Source organism: Erpetoichthys calabaricus, chromosome 11 (assembly GCF_900747795.2).
Source record: "Erpetoichthys calabaricus chromosome 11, fErpCal1.3, whole genome shotgun sequence".
NCBI classification, from domain to species: Eukaryota; Metazoa; Chordata; class Cladistia; order Polypteriformes; family Polypteridae; genus Erpetoichthys; species Erpetoichthys calabaricus.
The window spans coordinates 38,901,463-38,925,305 of NC_041404.2; positions in this window are offsets into that span (position 1 = coordinate 38,901,463).

Genomic DNA, 23,843 nt, shown 5'->3' on the forward strand with positions numbered 1-23,843 from the left:
GCGCGTCTTACACGAGGGTGCGTGGTACACGAGTAAATACGGTAAATGCCATAAGTTTAAAATTAGAGGTGAGATATGACCATTTTTCTGATTGTATTCTGAGTTACTGTAGGTTTTTTGGGTTGCAGAATCCAATTCTGACATCTTGAAGTCTCTCCACAGATGTTCTATAGAGGATTTAAGTCTTGGGCCACTCAAAGACACTTGCCCCGAAGCCACTCCAGTGCAGTTTTGGCTTTGGGTCATTGTCATGCTGAAAGGTGAACCGTCACCTCAATCTAAGGTTGCATGCACTCTGAAGCAGATTTTCTTCAAGGACATCTCTGTATTTGGCTGCATTCATATTTCTCTCAATTCTCCCTGTCCCTGCTCCATGAAGCAACCCCATAGCATGATGCTGCCACCACCATTCTTCATCATAAGGATGGTATGAGGCAGGTGATGAGCAGTTCCTGGTCTTCACCAGACATAGTGCTTGGTGTTCTACCTAAACAGTTACATTTTTGTCTCATCGCATCAGAGAATCTTTATCTCTGTGCTCTCGGAGTCCTTTAAATATCATCTGGCAAACTCCAAGCAAGCTGTCAAATGTTCCTGATTGATGGAGTGCTGCAGAAATGGTGGTCCTTCCAACAGGTTTTCTCATCTCAACAGAGGACTTTTGAAGCTCTGTTAGAATGACCATAGGGTTCTTGGTCAAATCCCTGGCCAAAGCCCTTTTGGCCTGATTACAGTTTGGCCAAATGGCCAACTCTAGTGGTTGCAAACTTCTTCTATTTCACAATTACTAAGGCCACTGTGATGCTAGGAACACTCCAAGCTTTAGAAATGGTTTTATCCCCTTGCCCTGGTCTGTGCCCCACCATAATTTGATTTTGGAGGTCTACAGAGTCGCTTGGACTCCACGGCTTGTTTTTTGTCCCGACATGCAATGTGAATTGTAGGACCTTTCTGTGATGTCCAGTCAATTCAGTTGGCACAGATACAGTAGATTCTAATAGAGTTTTAGAAACATCTGAAGGAGCAAAGGGTCCAAATAATTAACCCTTAAACCGCCACATACTTGGGGGGTTAATGGACCCCCGGACGCCAAATACTTTTTTACTGCACTTTTTAAGGAAATGTCACAATTCACCAAGAAAAAGTGAAATTTTAATGGAACACATTTTTTCATGCAAAGAGCATCACAATTACTGCAACACTGCTCATTTTATACACTGCCAATGAACTGTAAAAACTATGTAAAAAAAACTACTGCAAGAAACTGTTTTTATATGTACAAGGTGCAACTGACGCCATTGATGAAATTCAGTAAATCACAAAGCCAACTGTGCTTGAACCGGCTGCACACAGAGGCCAACGCTGATGACTGTAAGCTAGTCTAGTGCAGCGGCTGAATCCCAATGACAGTGATGCTAATTCGCTAAGGGGGCGGCAGTGGTCATGAGCTGGCTGCTCAACGAATGTGCGGCACGGACTGATCAGCTCCGGCGTGCTGGCAAATTGCACTGGGCACCAACCCACTATAACCGATTGCGGTGGTTTAAGGGTTAAATGTAGGAGAGATTCCAGTTTTCTGAATTAACATTTGCAGATCTTTCTGAAAACATGTTCTTTCACTTTGACATTAAATAGTATAAAAAAATGTGAAAACGTCCAAGGTGGTGGATTTTTTGCAACACAGGATGAGTCACAGAGGCCACAGATGGAATTCATTTCAGGACCCTTTAATAATAACGAGGGCTTAGGGATGCAGAAGAGCAGCGCCCAAAGGAGGGGTCCGTCCATGACTTTTTACAGTCACTCCTGAAACTGAGAAGAGTTGAGAGGGAATGCCCGGAAAGTGGAGAATAATGAAGTACTTAAAAACTGAATGTGCATGTTTATACAGTGTAGGACCCACTAGGTCACCTGACTCCATAAAATAACATCAGATGAAGGACACGGCATCAGCTGGGCTCAGAGCAGGCAGTACTTGTGCAAATCAGGCTGCTGAGTGCTCTGTACCACTGGAGAAATCTTTGCAATCAATAATTTAAAAAAGTTAAAATAAGACTTAGATGACGTAACACTGTCAGATATCATAAAATTGGAGCAGCTGTGCTCAGGCGTGTGCCACCCAGTCTGTCAGTGGACTCGGCTACTGAGCACTCCTACTGTTTGACAAATCTCAGACCAAAGGTTTAAATGACTAAAAATCAGTGGAACACTGCTAGAAACCAGAAAGCAACATCTGATAAAATATTTTAAAACAGCACATTCCTCAGTGTCCTGACAGCCCATTCTTTTCTAACATATGCCATTAACGGGATTATTCAAGCAATTTAATCAGGTCAGTTACCAGCACACAATGCAGAATACTGCAGAATTTTCACCCTATGCCACCTGTTTGTGCAACACTTGCTAATAATGTGATTATGCTTTTTGTCAACTGCCTTCCCAATGGAAGCCCCTTAGCCTGAAATAATGCAGTTACCCACACTGCCATTCCTCAACTGTCTTATTGGCTCTCATTGTCTGTGTTTGGTGTTACACACCTGTGAGCAGCAAGCATTCTGAGGGCTTGTGTTTAGATTGCAATACCACTCCGAATCTTGAGAGGGTGCTGTCATTCATATCTTCTCGTTTTTTAGTGGCAGACCGAGGGCTCCAAGGCTCAACGGTAGAGAAAGACCCGCCTACTTCTTCTAGAAACCCCTCCCCTTATTCATATAAAGTCTACAACTACATATGTAGATCTGTCTGAGCTGATCTGACCTCAGCTGTCTGATCTGTCCTCTGGAAACCCCTGCCCTTACTCATATGAAGTCCACGACTAATTCAAGCTGATAGTCTTGTTATGGACTTGAGTCTGGGAAGATGTTCCTGTAATCCTTTGCTTTGCAACCTGCAGAGCGCATCTTTGTCATAATATGCGCTGATCACCGGGCCGGTGCCCTAACTCTTCTTCGGTGCGTTGCCTTATCATTTTACATTGGCCACGGCTGCCATTCTGTCCTCCAGGTTCTGTCACAGAATTTGACAATCTTTAGCCCCAATATTTCTAACTTTTCCCAGCAGTTTGACCCTTATCCTGTCCCTTGACCACTTTCCTGCTTTTTCCTCTTGCAAATGACAGCATCACATGGTCTTCTAACTCGTATGTCACCAGGAAGCTCAACATGCTGTATTTCTTGGGGACAGGAAATTAATTTGTGCCCAGTATGTCTGTGTATTGTTTAAATCACATTGTAACAGAAAAATCAATGACTTAAAGTCACAGATAAGCCATATTAGCAGCCAGGAAACACCCAATCTGCTGAAAATAGAGGAGGAAGGAGACGCTTGTGGGCTTTTCTCATGCTTTGTTAGCTGTATGTCAGAAAAACAACATTTACTTTGTGCACTTATTGTGGAGAATAGACCTTCTGAGTGTGAGCCTGTGCTCTTGTCATTTGTTATTAATGATACGACTGGAATGACGTGCCCTCAGTAGAAGGTAACAATTTTACCAGGCAGTTTTATGCCGCGACGGCTGACACTCGGCGCTTTCCATTACCTTTTATGAGCCCATTAAAGACAAAACAAGATTAACGTGAAAGTCTCAGATGGGTTTTGATGCGAATCAGCTTTAATTTAAATGAAACAATACCAACAAAGTAACCACTAACCAAATAACCATCAAATATGATCTGAAATTAAAAATTAAAAAAAAAAGAAAAACCTCAAAGATATAAATTCATTTAAAGGAAAACCGATCAGGTCGAGCGCTTCTGTTTTTATGTGCAGCATCTGCAGATGTACACTTTCTTTAGGAAGTGGCTTTGTTTTCTTTGTCTTTGTTCTTGAAAGATTTATTTTATTTCATTATATCCTCATTCTTAAATTTCAAGTACGTTTCCAACAAACTGTCATGCCGGGCTTAAAAATTGCAAGGAAATAAAATCATAAATGCGGCTTATGAATGCTGGGTAAGCCGGGCGTCTCTGGTTCGCTGCAAAACCTGAGGCGGGGAAAGGGGCGAGGGGGCTACTTTGTGCTATGGCATGGTTCTTTGGTTCTTTCATGCAGTAATTGTGTTTTTTTTTACTTCAGAAATTATAACAGTAGGAAAGGTTAAAGTGTTTTGGCCACTTTGACCTTCATTAATATTCATAAAGTCTGCAACGTCTGCACAGCATGTGTAACCTAAGAAGGAGAAGGGGGCAACAACCAGAATGGGTGGGAATAAAGTGAAAGGCAGCCTTCAGTTATAAATCAGCGTGGAAGCTGAAATTTTCATCTGTTGTGCCCAGCTCAGCATTCCTGAACACGGCCACTCTGTTAAGGTACAGTTGGGGTCAATGAATTCTCTTTGTAATTGGATCTTTTTGTTGTTTTTTTTAATATTATTAATTTTGATTTAGTTTTTCTTTTATATTATATGAAATTATGAATATTTTCTTTATAATTATGTTGTATCTAGTCCTTTAACTCAGGTTTTTGAATTCTGTATGTGGAGCTTAGGGGGGCAGGGCCTCCTCATGGTGCAGCTGGGGGAACAGACCCCAATTCTACTGAACAGAAACATCCTCTGCAATGGCTGCTTCAGCACTGATGTTGTTAAACTGATTTTAGGTGCATTCGCATGCTCAGTAGCACCCTGACTATCTGTCCCCTGATTTTCTGAAGTTCTGCATTATCTGAGGTGAACCTGTAAGTGTAATGCACTACTTTGCTTATCTTACATATAAACGTCTACGTGTGGAAGTCTGTCTGTCTCAGAAGTGAGAGGTGGAGTTGGGGTAAGAGCTCCAGCCCAGAGGAAACAAACTCACTTAACCACTAATAACACAAGCAAGGCGAGCACGCTGGCAAAAGGTAACCTCCGAAGAAAGACAGTCACTTAGCCGCTAATACAAAAGCGAGGCGAGCACATCAGCAAAAAGGAAACCTCCGAAGAAAGACAAAGTTGCTTAGCTGCTAATACGCAAGCAAGGTGAGCACGTCGGCAAAGCAAAACCTTTGAAGAGTCGCTTGCTTAGCCACTAATACACAAGCGATAGAAGCACTTCGGACAAAACGAATCCTCCTAGGAGAGAGACGCCCAGAGAAGTTCCTTTCAATTACCTGACATCTCTACATTTAAATTTTTTTCTGATGATTTCAATAGTTTCTAGGACTCCATGTTTTCTACAGCATGGACTTAAACAGCTAGTAATTCATAAAAGCTTTGCTGTGAACACTGCACCGAGTGTGTATATATTATACTCTTAACCTCGACTGTATTGAGTGCGAGGTCGGGGAGATGCGGATTGCGAGAATGTGGGTGAAGCTCACTCCCCCCTCGGCTGTTGTCAGTGTACACACGCTCCAATGTTTCACTCTCTTAAGATTTTTGTGTTTATGCATAGAAAATCCACACAAAATTTCTCATGCAGATGGTGGAAATGCCATTGAAACAGCACTTTAGAAGGACACTACACCTGCTGACAGTTTGAAGCTGAGGTGACTGCGGAACATTCTGGTAAAGATGTAAGGAACATTAAACTCACTAAGGTATGAAAAAGAGGCTTAAAAGCGATACTGTAAAATATAAATTGACAAAATATTTTGTGTCTGTAATTTTTAATATAAAATAGCCGCAGGCACCTTTTGATTTGAGTTTTTAGCTATCTGAGATAGCATCAGTTCACATTACCTCAGATACTCAGGGGTCTACTCTAATGTAAAAAGCACCTATTGTGATTACAATGTATGTGCATCTGTCCATCCGTCCATTTGTCTGTCCACATAAAACAATTTGCTCCAAGCAGACTGATTTCATTGAAACCTGGCACACGTACTCTTCAAGGAAATTTGTTAGTCCAGTCCAGCGCTGTACACAGTTTTGAAGTTTCAAAATCTCCCACTGTCATTTTCATGGCCAATCTCCCAAACCATTTTCAAATTTGCAAACTCATCAATCATAAAACAGAGAATTATTCTGTGCAACTTCAACTACAAATTAATTTTTTGTCTCAATTTTACCTTAACAACTGGTTCCAATCCCTTGCCTGGTCTGGAGGCCATGGCACTGAGTGAGCACATAGAAGGACAACATATTTCCTGCCATAGCCAGAAGACTGATAAAGCATGCCAATGTGCAGGTGGGCACACTGGCATCCTGGCAGAGATAGACCCAAGATCCTTACCTGGTCGGAAGGCTACTAGGATTGAAGGACAGGAGGAAACAATCTAGCATGGTAACTTACTCTGCTAACATGTTAAATGGCAACATTCCTAAGTGACACTACCCATGTGGATGCCTGCAAGGCATGCTGGGAACTGGAGTCCAATAGGGCAGCCTTGTCGGGTTCAGTGGGGGCCACCAGGGGTGCTGCAGGGATATGTGATCCCCACTTTGTGGAACTTTTGTTTGACGCATAAGTCCACCCAACAGGCTATGCCCTGCCACCAGAAGTACTCTCGGGTCTAAGATAAAAGGAACCAGATGAGCCGAGCTGGAGTCAGGGTTGGATGATGAACAAAGCTCACCTGGGAGGAGTGGAGGAGAAGAAAGAAAAAAAAAGATAGAAGAACTGTGTTGTGTTTATGTCATTGTTGAAGCCTTTTGGAAAGGTATTTGTGCATGTAAACGTTTTATTTAAACCAGGACTTGTGTCTGCTGCGGTGGGTTGGCGCGCCCTGCCTGGGATTGGTTCCTGCCTTGTGCTATGTGTTGGCTGGGATTGGCTTCAGCAGACCCCTGTGACCCTGTGTTCGGATTCAGCGGGTTGGAAAATGGATGGATGGATGGATTTGTGTCTGTGAGGATGTGTCTGGGGTTTGGGTGCTGCAACGCCCCCTGGTGGTATATTTCTAATTTTTTTTTCCCAGTCAAACGAGTGAAACACTTGTAGTTGTGCACACTGAAACAAATACACCTCACTGCAGGACATGGGATGGAGTAGGCTTAGGTATGGGTGACGTTGGGTGACAGAGTATCAGCATGTAAGGAAGGTAAAATGATAGATGTGTGTGTCTTTATTCAATTCGCTTATAACGATATTCTTTATATATTCAATATGGTGGTAAAGATATTGTTTATTTACTTCTCACCATTCCAGGTAAGTACCATCCCTTACTGTACCAGAATGCAGTGGAAACTCTTGTTACATGCTAACCACCTGCTTTTGTCGCCGTCTCATCCCGTACTCGTCTCTGCAGCTGCGAGGTGTCTTGTGTGAACCTCAGTCACAGCAGCTCACTTCTTCCATTCCTTGAAATCAAAGCAGGTAAGCGTCATGAAACTTATGTCCATAAAAGTAAAAATTGCAAGCAACTTAACTTACGTAGAAATGCATGAAAGATGGCTCGGTGACACTTAATGCTACAGTAACTAAATATGTATTCAGTATTTCTGCTACACTAAAAAGAACCACACAGCTGTGTTATCCAAAGATTATAATGCTTCAGTATTTCTCCGACACTAATTTATGGCCAAAGTGCCACAATGATCCTCTGTGTATCGCGTTCAGATGCAACCAACAATTTTAGCTTGAGACTTCAGCACAGATTTGGAATCTTCATCTGGCATTTCTTTGAAAATGTTTATGTTTAAGAAAGTTGAACTCTAGTTAGCCACAGATCTGCCACATCCAACAACTAACAGCAGCAGAGGAATGTTCATCACTTGAGCTGGAAACTGCAGTCTTTGAAAGGAACTTCAGCAATAGGATAATATAATGAGGTATTAAACAATCATTTTATACATACTACTAATACTTCAAAATGCGTTCTATTATCACTGATATTTTTGAATATGACTCACTTTTACAAAAATATTTAATAAACAGAATTGTGAAAGTGAGCTCTTTGGTGAAGTGAGTAGAAATTGTAATCATGTTAAAACTTTCAAACCTGCTAACTGAGTCTCTGAATGCACCTGAAGGTCACGGCATGTCGACAAGTTCTTAGCTGTTTGGTTTTGTGTTTGCATTTCTTTCTTGGATTTCCTGTTTTATGACTTTTGGAATTTGTTCCAAGGTACTGTTGTTGGATTACAGGTGGTCTTTTTCATTTTCAGGTTTGTTTCCTTTATTTTGTATAACTGCCTTTGTTTTTTCATGCAAGATTTTGAGTACTTGCAATGGTCCTGTTTTAGTCAGCATCGCTAAACCCTGGCTCAAGCGTACTTTCATTTTCTGTGAGTTTTTTCTCTATTCTTTAAATAGTATCATTGTGTACATAAGGCCATTATGTTTTGTGTTGTTTTGTATTGTTCTGTTTTGTATATTGTTTAGTTGATTCATGATTTAGTGTGTGCTGTATGTATTGCGATTACTTTTATGTTAATGTATTTAGTCATGTGCCCCATCCCCTTTATATAGAGGTTTGGGGGGCAGATCCACCATGACATTTCAGCTTAAAGACCCCCCCCCACTTTGGCATTTCCAGGCAGATGGTCAGAGTCCCCAGACTGGCATTGAGTTTGGTATTCCATTCACCACTTAGTAAGTGTTGGATTTCTCTGGCTTTATTTTATTATTTTGTGCTAGAGTTTGGATTACGGAATCACATTTGTTTGCCCAGGGTTGTCTCTTAGACAGATGCTTTTTTGCAGATTTCTTTGCCTTTGTTTTGTTTTTGAAAGTATATTTCTTTTTACTGCGGTGGGTTGGCACCCTGCCCGGGATTGGTTCCTGCCTTGTGCCCTGTGTTGGCTGGGATTGGCTCCAGCAGACCCCCGTGACCCTGTGTTTGGATTCAGTGGGTTGGAAAATGGATGGATGGATATTTCTTTTTAACGAACTTAAATTTCCTAGAGCTTTATTTGATTCTCTTATTGAATCAGAGTTTTCAATGGTTTCCTCTCCTCCTTGTGAATGTTTCTTGAGGATTTTTTTAGGATTGCTTTTAGTCTGGGGTTTCCTTTTTCGTGTTTTTAAATTTGGGTAAAGCCTGCCTAGTAACATGGACATGAGGGTTCACATTCTGTGTCCTCCCTGTGTGGAGTTTGTATGTTGTCCACTTGTCTGTGAGGGTTTCCTGCCATGCAGATTGGGTGGATTAGCATCACTGAACTTGCTGTGGTGTGTGTGTGTGTGTGTGTTCACCTTGTGATGGACTGGTGCCCACTGCTGCTAGAGCAGCACCACAACCCTGACCTTGATAAGCATGTTTAGAAAATCAATAGAAGGATATTAACATACACTTCAGCCATCATAGTTTATGTGGCATGCTAAAATAACACTTTATTGATGCTGATGCATTCTTCTTAATTTGGCAAGAACTTCTTTAAAAGTATCACATAAAATAAAGATTAACTGACTGACACAGACAATGAGAGATATTTTAGACAGAACAAAATACACAAAGAACAATTCTTTAACATTAGGGATTTTCCCAATTACTATATAACAAGAGCAGGCATTTTCATGCAAAACTGTTTTAATGTAACATATTTTATATATATTAAAATATTTTATAGAATTTCCCTTTGGGATTAATAAAGTATCTATCTATCTATCTATCTATCTATCTATCTATCTATCTATCTATCTATCTATCTATCTATCTATCTATCTACATTGGAACAACAGTTTTAGAACTAATGAAGTTATGGGGTTCATCAGAATTGGAAGGGTGAGTGGAGAAGATGTGTGTGTGTGTGCCTTGTGATAAACTGATGCCACCCACTGTTGGCTCTTCCTTTGTACTTAAAGATGCCAGGAAGTATATATGGGGGCAAAATGCACAAATACAAGAAGATAGATAGACTTTATTTGTCCCAAGGAAAAGCTTATGCTTGTATTTACAGAAACTCAATATAGAACAACCCTGTCAAGCACACACAGCAATTCCTAAACAAAAGAAAATGTCTACCTTGTTGAGTGATAAGAGAGAGCTCCCAGTGAGCCATTATAAAGGTGTATTCTGTTGGTATAAAGGAGCCTTCAGTCATGTTTCTTGACACACTTTTTTTGTTAAAAGTCCTCAGTGTTAGTGTGTCAAACAGAGGATGTGCAGCAGTGTTCATAATGGCACTCCGGTTTGCCTTCATTTTCTCCTTTGCTGCCTACTCCTGCAGTGCCTCCCCTAACTGAGCCCACCCCCTTAATCAGCTTGTCTTGTTGGTTTGATGGCTGTCTCTTGACGTGATGTTACCAGCCCGTCACCCTGGCCCTGACAGACAGGCCGCACCCAGGCTACTGTTTTAACCCAGGGCTCTGGAGTTGTTGGCAGCAGCATTCACTAAGCATAACCCTTCATTGATTTTTTTGTAAGAAAATATTTCAAACCACATACATTTATCATTTTCTGGTAAGGAGCAGCACAGTGCTCTGCCTGTATGGCGACCAGGCACCTAGATTTGTTTTCTTTCCTACTTACTGTCTATTAGAATTTGCAGGTTCTTCTGTTTCTCATTTCCTTTATTTATCGATTCATCCAAAATGTGTCCTTCTTTGGTGAAGTGTGAACAGTAAACTGGCCTGAGGGTCCAAACATTACATCTGGCTGCTTTGCAGTTTGCACCATCACCCTGGCTCTGTGTGTCTCTTCTCCTGGTTCTCTGGTTTCCTTCCATGCCTCAAAGGTGAATTGGTCATTCTAAGCTGGCCCCAAGTTAGTGGACCCTGAGATGGAATAACTTCTTGTCCTGAGCGTGTTCTGCCTTATGGCTGATGCTGCCAGAATTGGCTCCAGCCCACCGAGATTCTGAATTGGATTACGCGCGACTCAGAATGAATGCCAGCATGTAAACACAGGCAAGCGTGGTGACTGCGTGAAGCCGGGTGGCACTCACATTCTCCTCACCATCAGCATCAGTGCTGCAGTTACCCCAATTTAGAGATGGGTGAGTTTAAGCAGGCTTGCAAGTGTACGGGGAGGCTGGGAAACACATAGTGTACTGCTCCACTAATAGCAAGTGTGAAATTTCACTCTCCGAGACAAGAACTTCAGGGACCGGAGTGAAGTTATCAGGTCTTCAGCAAATGCGTTTGAGCCCCGATTATTTGCACAGAGACATCAACGCTCTGTCTTTGCTCTTATCTAACTCTGCTGTCTTCTGTCTAGACAGGCATGGGTTGCAGGAAATTTGTCCCATAAATCGACGAGGACAGGAGTGAGATAAACTTTAAAAGCTCGGCTTCGTAAAAATTCCAGAGAAACATGCAGAGGTCAGAAAAGCAGGAAGCCATTTCACTGGGGTGTCATTTCCCTTCGGATGTTCCCTGGGGAGCCGTTTCAGAGGGTGAGTGGGTGGGGCGGGGACGATAAGGGGGGGGGGGGGGTGAGGTTGCTAAAATATTGACGCTAGAATTGAAGGGATCAGCCATTAGAAATAAACCTTTAACCTGCTTTATGGAGGGCAGTTTCTGTCATTTTGTAGACTGTAATTAATGATTGTGTAGATGAGTCATAAGAAATAGATGAGCGCAGCAAAAGGGGAATTGCTCTGTGGGCTAATATTTGGCAGCATCGTGACAAGTCTCAAATATACTACATCATATTTCATGACCGGCTCGGGGATACATCACTGTGCAAATATTAGAAATAAAATAAAGTACTCAAGACAAAGATCAGTGAAAGTCTCAGCAGGAGATGGTGACAGATACATGGAGCATGAAGAAGTGTGGTCAGCGCCTGTCCTGGAAGAATCAGCATAAGCAGCAAAGCCCATGAAAAGTAGAAAGGTGTAGGCCTCTGCATCATCAAAACATCAACCATTTGCTTTCTTTAAATTTCATGATGCATGATGACACCGTGGCAGCTTACTTGTTCTCCTCATGTTCTTCTCATGCTGGCATCCCGACCAGCACAGCCCTGAACTGGATGAAGTGGGAACAGACAATGGAGAGATAGATATTACAGTTTATGATGTTCAATAAATATTATTACACTCATGTTTGCTCCCTGACATATGTTTGTTTGCTTTTTTATAGTTATTTTTGCTGTTTTAAAATAATTTTTATATGTTTTTTTGTTTTTATGTAATTTTTGTTATGTTTATTATTATGCATTGAGTGTGTATTGAAAATGTGAAAACATGATCCTAACAAATACCTAAAGCAGTCCAGGACCTTCTGTGGCCAGTCTAGAAATGACCTAACCCTAAGCAGCCAGTCCCAAACTATCATGGGCAGACGTGTGACCTGCAAAGGCCACCAAAAAGGGGATCAGATTTTAAAAGTTCAAAATGCACAAAAATGTCTTACGAGAGAAACCATAAAATCTTTCACCCAATTAGACAAGTTCTACACAGAGTCTTTATAAATCAAGAAATTACTAAAATAAAAGCAAAAAAAAGAACAAAAAGTAACCAAGTTAAAATAAGGATAGATAGATAGATAGATCTGGCCCAGCCAGGATGCCTAGAAGCATCGGGAGAGGGACAATACCTCTCCTGGATCACGAGAGGGTAGCCGCCCTGGTTTGCATTGGGGCCACGGGATCAGAGCTTAGAAGCTCAACCCTGTTGGGACCTGTTGCCACCGCCAGGGGGCGCCCGAAGAACTATGGAGCCTTGGACCGCAACACTTCAGCCACACCAGGAAGAGCTGCAAGAAGACCATAAGGGAGCACCTGGAACACATCCGGGTGCATTATAAAGGGGGCCACCTCTCTCGAGTCGAGGAGCTGGAGTCGGGAGGCAGAGGATGGAGCTTGTGATTCTAGGAGTGAAGGTGGCAGAAGAAAAGTGTCAAAGAAAGGTCTGAGAGCTAAATTTATACGGGTGGTTCATGCACTGTGTTGTGAAGAGGAGATGGAAAAATAAACGCATGTGTTGTGGATCTCTGGTGTTGTGTCTGGTCACTCTTTCACAATAGATAGACAGAGATATGAAAGGCCCCATTTAGGACAGATAATTTCCAGATTCAATGTAAATTCATGTCTTGCCAGGTTTCAGTGTGAGCACAGCTGGCACTGAAAGGCCTAATGGTCTGGAGGTGGTTGGTCCTCCAGCTCTATTTTTAATATATTTGAGTGTTATTTCACTTTTCAGCCAGGGGTCAGGGAGGTTTTTTTGCTGAATGCATGACTAGCCCCTTGTCCATAATGATCTGCTACCTGTTAACTAAAACCAACATAAACTTACCACCCACGTTTGTGCCCACTGCTGCTAGGATGGGTATCTGGTACTTCTCAGAGTTGGCTGGAATAAAGTGCCATCGTAATTTGTGTGGACAGAACAATTTTGCTATGTTTATATCCCAATGCCTATTTAGGTGTCAGAAGACGGCAAAAGAAAACACGAGGCGTATTTAGTGCTTAACTACAGAAAAATATTTTTGAACTGCGTTGTCTGACTTTGCCAGCCTGTGCTCCTGTCCCCCATTAGGCCTCCCTTCAAGCTCCGGCTGGCCTGTCACTTCTCTGACCCATCGCTCTCTGGTTAAGTTCACTTCCCTTCATTTAGGACTGAGGTGCAGTTTCATGCCGAGACACATTAGAAAAGGAGAATTGGAAAAACAGTTCTTTTGGCTGTGGGGGCTTTTGTGGTTATTGAAACAAGAGTGACTGAGAACAGACATGCTAAGGAAAACAAGTCGGCTTTGGAAATAAAAGGGAAAGCTGCAAAAAAAAGGCAGGAGACGAATCAAAGGAGACTTGTTGGACAGAAATGTGAGAAGGAAGGGAAGTCGCCGAGGTGTGCAGGGCAATAAGCTGGGAAAACAAAAGAGACTTGAGGCCGTGGAGATTTGGCTGGTCCTCCTTCAAGGCGTGAGGGCCCAGAGTGACGAGCTCAGCCTTCACCTCTGCTGACAAACATGGCTAACTGAAGAGATTAACTGGTCATTTAATCTGGGAGACTTGATGCTGTTCATGCAGTGAAGCACCAGGGACGATTGAAAAGTTCAAAACCCTGCCAGTCAGGATCATCGGACTCTGATTAGTATGATGAGACAACAGCAACGCCTCCCAGGACTGACTTGATGCCAAGCACTAGTGAGGGGGGTCACTAGGGACAACAATTTTGTTTGATTTTTGCATTAAGTTATAGGGGTGAGCTTGTGTATGTGTGAATGATAACAACCAGTGAGTATTCACCAGGAAGTACAATGCATAAAATGCAGTGACGAGGAATAAGGAACAGGAGTGAATTTGGAATTTGCAAACAGAACAGAAGCTCGTCTGTCTGATATGTTGTGCTTTCTGCACCACAACAGAACAGAAAAAGTCAGGGTGCAGTTGTGCCTGAATTTGCCGTACCTGCAAAGCCTTCACTTGCATATTGACTGTGCCTGGCAGCACGTTATTGGAAAGTTGTTTTGCAGTTGTCTAATTTGACATACCCTGACATTGTCAATCGTGTAATCTGACTTGTGTGATCAGCAAAAATCGTGTAATCTGGCAAACAAAAAAAAAAGCTTTAATTCTTCTTCCTTATTTCCAGGTTAATCAACAGAATTCCAGACCATAGGGTACACAAAATAAAGAAGCCCCCCCCCACTTCCTTAATAGGATAATTCACTTAGATAATAGATAATAGAAAGGCAGGGCCAGAATTTCACTTCCACTTCAAGCACACAGCCCCCTTTTTATCTCATCTTCTCGGCTACTTTTCCTAGTGAGGGTCACGTTAGCAGCAGGCCAAGCAGGTCAGCCCAGACCTCTCTGTCCCCAGCTACAGATTCTAGCTCTTACTGAGGAGTTTTTAGAACATTAGAACAATCAAGATGAGGACAGGTCATTCAGCCCAGCAAAGCCTGCCAGTCCTATCCACTTAACTCTTCCAAAATAACATCAGGTCGAGTTTTGAAAGTCTCTGAAGTCTTACTGTCTACGAGGCTACTTGGTAGTTTATTCCATGTGAATATGGTTCTCTGTGTAAAGGAAATATTCCTAATTTTTGTTTGAAATCAACTCTTAACAAGTTTCCAACTGTGTTCTTGTTGAACTCATTTTAAAGTCACAGTGTCAGTCCACTGGACTAATTCCCTTCATAATTTTAAAGACTTTCAGTCAGGTCTCCTCTTAATTTTCTTTTGCTTAAAATGAAAAGGCTCAGTTGTATTAATCTTTCATCATAACTCATCCCCTGTAGCCCTGGAATCAGCCGTGTCGCTCTTCTCTGGACCTTTTCTAGTGCTGCGATGTCCTTTTTGTAGCCTAGAGACCAAAACTGAGCCCAGTACTCCAGATGAGACCTCACCAGTGCATTACAAAGGTTGAGCAGAACATCCTTGGACTTGGACTCCACACATCAAGGCACTATATAACCCTGCATTCTGGTAGCCTTCTTAATGGCTCTAAACACTGGACGTTGATAGTGTTGAGTCCACTATGACTCCTAAATCCTTTTCATAAGCTGTACTCCTAATTTTCAGACCTCCCATTGTGTATTCAAACCTCACATTTTGATTTCCTTTGTGTAATACTTTACATTTACTGACATTAAATTTCATCTGCCACAAATCTGCCCAAGCCCGTCTGCTATCCAAGTCCTTCTGTAATGATAGAACGGATTCTAAATTTTCTGCTAATCCACCTATCTTGGTATCATCTGCAAACTTAACCAGCTTGTTACTTATACTCCTACAGTAGATAAATCATATCATTTATATATATATTAAAAATAGCAACAGCCCTAGCACTGACCCCTGTGGAACACCACTCTTATGAGGTCACCCAATTCTCTTCCTGTGTCTGAGCCAATTCTGCACCCATCTACACAAAACACCCTGAACTGCCACTTCTTTCAGTTTGATGCCCAACCTCTCATGTGGCACCTTATCAAATACTTTCATCATTTACATCATGTGCTCCACTTTAGTCATATCCTTTTAATCTCCAGGCATTCCCAAGCCAGCCGAGAGATATAATCCCTCCAGCATGTTCCGAGTCTGCCAAAGGGTCTTTTTTTCAGTGGGATGCGCCTGAAACTGCTCTTAGTGGGGAGCCGCACAGGGGGCATCCTTATGACATGACCAAACCACCTCAACTGACTTCTCTCAATTCAGAGGAACAGTGTGTTTGCTCTGAAGCTCCCCTGGATCACTCGGGTTGGCTCATTTCTCCATTAAATCCCAGCCTGAACTAATCAATTATACATGCCTTAAAATGTAAACAGACCACCACAAGCTTGGCACTGCAGCACTGGCACAAAGTGTCCTGGTAGAATAGAAAGAAGCAAAAGAGAATAGCAGGGGGGTCAGTAACAGCTCAGAAGGACTGGCCGCCTTGTGCTTTGTGCAAATGACTGATAAACAGGGCTGCAGTACCAACAGCCAATCAACTGCTCGAACTGGGTATGCAGCACTACGGCCGTGAGTCTTCAGCCTGGGTTTAAATACTGAGACTGAAGGGGCATCCCATAATTCCACTGCTTGGGGATCATGCAGCTCAATCTCCTATTAATGCTTTTGAAATCTTTAGTTGACCGACGTCTTGAAATTGTAATTTGCACTCCTGTAGGTGTACTTTGACAAATTTAGATGAGTAAAGAAGTCCTCAGCCATTTCCAGCTTTATTGGCTAGAAGAAGGATTTTAAAATCAGCCAGAACTTAAATGGAGACACTGAAAAGACTTAAGGCAGGGATCTTCACTTATGGTCCTGGGGGTCTATAGTGGCAGGCAGAGCTGATGCCACCATTAAGACGAATTAGGCCTTCAGATCATAAACCCAGCCACACGGGTTAGCCACCAAACGGTTGGTTGGCACACTAATAAGCTTGTCCTAGGGTGCAAAATAACCGAGCACTGGCACCGGGGGCAGCACCTTCCTAACTTGAAGACAGTCCTTGATGACAACAAGCATAGTATTTACAGGAATTGTAAGGTTTGTGAGTGCTTTCATTCAACCAAGGCAAAGTTTAATTGCATTGCAGAGCAGGGTCCTCAGTTACAGTCCTGGCGGGCCAAAATATCTGCAGATTTTCATTCCAACCATCTTCCTAATTTGAAGACGGCCTTTGTTGACAATAAATTTAGCATTTACAGGAACTGCAATGCTTGTTAGTGCTTTCAGAGATACAGAAAACACTGGGAAGGAATATAAAAGTGATTATAACCTTTGATTTTATACTTAATTTTAATGGAATATGTATTGTTATTTATATGAATGTTAACTTCCTCAAAATGCTCAGGGTATTTATGGATTACTTATTATTAATCGGGTGGAGTGGTGGATCTGAGGCTAGGGACCTGACCTGGCAATCGAAAGGTTGCCGGTTCGAATCACAAACACCAGAAGTGACTTTACTCTGTTGAGCCCCTGAGTAAGGCCCTTAATCTGCAGTTGCTCCATCCTGGGTATGACGTTAATCTGCATCCAGCCCTGCAAGCAGGTCCCCCAACTTGCATGGAAAACTTAATAATAATAATAATTTTTTAATAATAATTTTTTGCATTTATATAGCGCTTTTCTCACTACTCAAAGCGCTCAGCAATTGCAGGTTAAGGGCCTTGCTTAAGAGCCCAACAGAGCAGAGTCCCTATTGGAATTGACGGGATTCGAACCGGCAACCTTCCGATTGCCAGTGCAGATCTCTAGCCTCAGAGCCACCACTCCGCCCAACTTGGTGGTTGGTAGCAGGATTGGCATTCCAGCCACCATTAAAAAACCTCACACTGTTGAGTGTGGTGCTGAGGTGTTACTTGTTGCACAGCTGCACTCGGGTCCCAGTCCGGGTGGTTCGTCATGTGGTGGGTACGGTAATGAGCCGTAACCAGCGCATGCTCCAAACCTCTACTTTGCACTGCACTCTTTGCACTTTGATTTTTTTTTTTTGGAAAATAAAAACACAAAGCACTTTTGCACCAACTCTTGTGGTTATTTGTCCCCGTTGTCCTTGGGGGTATTTTCCGTACGTCGCTTAAATCATCTGAGATCAGATGCCTCATCTTGGATGAGTTAATGCCGGTGAAACTCGTCCGGGATAAGTCAGTTTTTCAAGTCGGTCTACCTGGATCTAATCATCCGAGATGAATGCGCACGCCCGCCCTGATTGAAAAGTCCATATATATTGAGTCTAGAAAACATGATCAGCAAGTCTTTGATAGGCTGTAACAAAATGATGAAAGAACGGGCGCATTTCTTTTTTTTTTTTTTTTTTTTCACACAAGCGGAGCAAGACCTTTTATTTGAAGGACATTAAGAATTTCAAGATTTAATATGCACAAGGGGTAACACTGCAAAAGCAGCCCAAACCAGAAAAGACGGCTGGCAAAAAGTGGCGGACAAATTAAACGCTAAGTAGTGTGCATTGTACTTACTGAATGCAGAGTTTCATTTCCTATATGTCAGATTAATTATTATTTAATATGTCATAATTCCAGATCAAACGTGAGCACAAGGAGAACATGGGAACAGGTTAAAGTGAAGTACAAGAATATACTTCAAGCTGGTATATATTGGTATATAACTATTTAAAGAATTGTTGACATAAAGAATCATATATAATATAAAAAACATTAATTCTAAAGCTAATAAGAAGGCAGACAAGCAAAAAACAGGTGGAGGTCCACGCGGTCCAGACCTAACCCCTGCAGAAGAGTTGGCTCTTCAGCAAAATGCCCATCGCCCTGTTTCTGAGGGCATTCTACGGGGAAGCTCCTCCTCAGAACCAGTGGCAGGATGCAGTGGTCACTTCATTTCAGGTAAAGGATGGTCATTGCATATATTTGTCATCGATGTGTGCCATAGGTATGTTCCATATAGCCCTCTTTTTTGTTGGGTCAGTTGCAGGGAATGTCATATCCCTAGAACTTGTGTCTGACCAATGAGATATTGACGAAGGTCAAATATTTGATGAAAACACTGTCTGATTATTCGGATCTGTGTACAATCCAGTGCCCCAATCACATTTGGAAATCTTGGGTAATGAGAATGTTAGGCTGACTCTGAGATTCTTCATGGAACTGTGGGTGTTTTTGCCTGTGTATTACCTACCTGCAATGACATGAAACGCCTCTTTTATTGCCTGCACACGCAGGTGTCCAGGAAACACTATGAAAACCCGAAGGAAATATTTCAGAGCCAAACAGACTTTACGAATTGCCTGGCAAAATGCACTTTTAGATATATACTGTAGGCGATGCGGAAAATCTAAAAAAGTGCCGCTGGCAAAAACCTCAAAGCAAAGCCTACTGTCTGTGTGGCTGTGAGAGCCTGACTTTGCCTAGTTTGACTTCGAATATAAGGTGCTAATAAATCTTTTAGGTACAATATTCCCCCTCGGCTAAAGCGGCATCTTTCGAAAAGAATTTCCTCTGGGAGCAATAAAGGATATTGCCGATTGCGCAAACCCCTCTCTATATGAAATTCTATTCTTATAATTTGCGTACCAATATCAATTGGTCGCTCATTCTTGAACGGTGAAGTCATGACTGAATGAATTCCATGCACGGACACTGATTAAGTGTGTGAGCTAATCCTTGTTTACATCGAACAAACCTGCTCCGAGCAGCTTTGAGGATTTGGATGTGTTGCTATGACAACACATCCAGCAAGAGTTTCGAAAAACCAATAGATCCAGGATCATGCCAAATCGTCAACAATTACATCTGGCTAAACGAGTAATCCACGTACGAAAAATACCCCCCCCTGGTCTCCCAGTCCCCAACCTCACAACATGATGCGGTCACCACTGAAATGGTGTTTCACGGGTGATGAGCAGGGTCTGGATTCTTCAAAATGTGATGCTAAGGACTAAGCCAAACAGTTCAATCTCGGTTTCATCAAACCACAAAATCTGTCTTCTCATAGTCTGAGAGTCGTTTAGCAAATTCCAAGCTGGCTTTTATGTGTGCATCCCAAAGGTCAAAAATCAAATCAGAAAAGTCATCTGACCACTCTGCCATTAAGCCCAGACTAGCTGAGTGGCACAGTGGTAGTTGTCCTTTTGGAAATTTCTCCAATCTCCACATAGTTTCTCTGGAGCTCAGCTAGAGCAACCATTGGTTTTTTGGTTACTTCTCTTACTGTGGATCTTCTCTCACGACTGCCAAGGGTAGCCCAGCAGCCACCTCCAGAAAGAGTTGTGGTTGTTGCAAACTATTTCCGTTTAAGAATAATGGAGGTCATTGTGCTTTTGGGAACCTTTAATGCTGCCAACATTTGTGTAGTCTTCTCCAGATCTGTGCCTTGATGCAATCCTGTCTCCACTGCCTCCACAGGCAGGTCTTTCGAGTTCTCAAGGCTTGGTTTTCACACTGATACCCATTATCAACTGTGGGACCCTCTCTAGACAGGTGTGTGCCTTTTCTAATCAGTTCTAATCAACTGAATTGACCACAGGTGGACTCCGAGTAAGGTGCAGAAACACTTCCATGATGATCAATGGAATGGGATGCATCTGAGCTAAAGAGTCTGGAGCCTTGTGTCCATGTGATATTTCAGGTTTTTTTTATCTGAAAAAAAAAAAAAAAAAAAAAAATTATAATATATATATATATTATATATATATATATATATATATATATATATATATATATATATATATATATATATATATATATATATATATATGTCACAAGCCACCAGGGGGCGTACAGCCACCCTAATCCAGACACACACAGGCAGGACACAGGTTCAACTCAACACCTGTATTTATTTACAACTTAAAGTGCACATATTACCAACACCGCAACACATTTATATACAGTCCCTTCTTGCCGCCAGTCCTTCCGCCTCCACTCCTCCTCAGGCTTTGTCTTCTTCCTCCCGACTCTGGCCATTCAATGGACTGAAGCGGCTCCTCTTATTCAGGTCCCAGGAGTGTTCCAGGTGGCTCATCGGTATTACCTGGAATCACTCCCAGGTGCGCTGGAGGTCCTCTATAGGGCTCTGCAGCTTCCCCTGGCGGCCCCCATGGAACCCAACCCAGCTCCCGACATGCCCTGCAGGAATCCGTGGTGTCACAGCCGCCCAGGAGGGCTCCCCTCTAGTGACCCAGGGGAGGTATTGCCTCACCAATGCCCTCTGCCCTGATCCTTCCACTCTGCTGACGTCCCGGCCAGGTAGTGGCCGTGGCCACCCATCACTATATATATATATATAAATATATAAATCAAAGTCTGTCTGTTTGTCTGCTTTTCATGAGAGAACTACTTAACGGTTTTAGATTTTTTTTTTTTTTTTTTTTTATGATTTGCTTGAACATTGTGGCTGATTTTGCGACTTCTCTCCTCGCACTAAGTGTCAAAATTCACTTGCAGTACTGGTTTGCGCATCCAAGAGAGAGGCTGCAGGCCAAGGGCGGGCGGGGCCCTCCTCACTCACACGTCAGCCTCCATTCGAGTTGCTCTACCTCTCACCACGTGTTGGAGCGCACCTTGCCTCCCCTTAAGCTAGTGATACCTGTTTGTTCAGCAGACACTATGATCTATAGATTGTTAAGGAGTAACGTTTGACGTTTTTGAGAGAGACATCAGGGTAACGTGTGTGTTAAAGGGTAGCTGCTGATTGTCACAGATATCACAGCCATGTGCTCTTCTCCCCACATAGGGGACGCTCTCCCGTCAGAGCTGAACATGATCAGATATAGTGCAACATGAGACGTTGGAGCATAGGTACCTTCCGCTAGGCCAGAATTACATTTTTCCTTTTATTGGTTTTTAAAGTTTGCCCTGTTTCACTACTACGAGGACGGAGATGTGAGGGACAGGTAGTAGAAAATAAATTTGTAAAAATCCCTAAAATCTTGTTAATACTTTGTCATTCTGGGGTATTGTCAAGTAAAATTCAAATTGAGAAAGCTACTGAAGTAGCAGCTTTACAATATATAATATTAAGTGTAGTTAAGTATCAAAAGTACATGTAAATATAAGATTTCTCCCTCTTTTCTACTGTACATATTAAAAAGCATTAACAATTCACTTCTTTCTTCAGGTGAGTCTTATTAAAATCACTAAAGTATGAGCCAAGTAGCTGCAATTGCAGGGACCCTCCAAGTGAGCAGACATCTCAATCATTGGGTCCTAATTCTGTGGGGCCGACACTAACAGGACAGGTGTACAGGCTTCCCCACTTTAAAAAGACCTAATTACAATTCATTCAAATGGAAAACAACACCAAACTACATGAAAACTGGCAAAATCAGTTTGATAATAACAATAGTCATCAAGGGAAACCCTAATTCAGGGTGTTCATAAGAAATGTAATGATTTACTTCATGAGGTAGAAGTACATCATCAACAAGAATAGTTGCATCAGATATTTGAAATATTAAAATGTAAGCGTCATATTAAACGTTTAAAGTCTAAATATTCCCGATTATAATAGAAGTTTGTCATTTTTCACCATCTAATGGAGGTTCTTAGAGTGCTAGATCCACTTTAAAGGATCAGAAATCCCACCATACTCATAATCACTGACAAGAGTCTAAAAAGATACTCCACATGCTTATGTCTGGAATTTATCATTTTTAACCTTCTGAGGTTAGGACCACCGGTAAAGAATCATATATCAAACATATTGTCAGATTTGTCATCAGCAACCTCTAAATAGCATAAAATGACACTCCACGTCAATATTAGCAATCCCCATTTTTTCAAAGTTTTATAAAAAGGAGTAACTTTGATCCCTCGTATCTGATCAGGGTGTGAACCCCTGGGGTTGGATGATGTGGCATTCATGACTTCTAGTCCTCCAGATCATTTTTGGTGCAGACACTGATAGGTTTACTATTTATCATAAGAGTGTAATTGCCTTCACAAAATATGGTGCAAAGTGCCTTAAAAATTAGTTTGTCTACATAGCTAAAAACAGGGGGAACCCCAAAATGTTTTACATCAAGACAAGTTGAACAGTATGTTAAGTGTGGGGGGTTTCTAATAATGGTGGCTCAGGAAGTTCCAGACAAAAAAAACAAAAAACAAAACAAGTGATTTCATAGCATTTGTAAATTATTCTATTCTTATTATATGAATTAAATTATTCTGTTATTCTATTCTTATTATATGAACACAATAATACATTGCCCTTCATCCATCCATCCATTTTCCAATCCGCTGAATCCGAACACAGGGTCACGGGGGTCTGCTGGAGCCAATCCTAGCCAACACAGGGCACAAGGCAGGAACCAATCCCGGGCAGGGTGCCAACCCACCGCAGGGCAACATTTCCCTTCATTAAATCATTTTTAATAAAGTATTTTATTTCTGGTTTCACATTCAAAAGAATGGTCTCTAGGTTTTTCTTGGGCTTTTCCAACTGTTTTGGACCTGTGATGCCCGGGATAATGTGAGAAGATGTGTGAACGACACACAATAACAATTTATTGCTTGTATAGCTTAAAATCACACAAGGAATGCCTCAGTGAACTTTAACAGACCCTGTTTCTTGAAAGACCCCCCAGACTTGACTTACTAAGAAGACAAGAAAAAAAATTCCCAAAAAATAAAATTACTCGTAGGGGAAAAAAAGAAATGGAAGAAATTTTGGGAAAGGGAATTCAAGGACAGACCCCCATCTAGGTAAGTTGGGCATGCAATGAGTGTTAAAAACTGGGGTAAATACAACACACAAAACAGAACACAAGTAATCCTCTACACAGAGCGAGATGGCCAGTCTTTCATGGCCACCTCAGAAATACAACACAACAGTACAGACTACTTTTTTCTTACATGGCACTCCTCACCAAATGCAGACACAGAGTGCCATGACGACTCTCAAGGCAAAATGCAAAAATCTTTTCCACCACTCACTAAATCCAGAGCTACACGACACAAGCTGAGTGATCACACAAGTACAGCCTGCTACAGTCTGCAGATCCACTCTGCTCCATTTGGCTGGCTGCTGTGCCTGAAGGAAGTGGCTTCAGCTATGGAAAGAACTTAACACTGGGATTGGGTGTCACCAGCATTCAGCCCCACCCTAATCATCCAGCTCCACCCTGTCATGTGGGTTACTGCAAAGTACACAGGGAATGACTGCATAGATAATAGGGTGTCC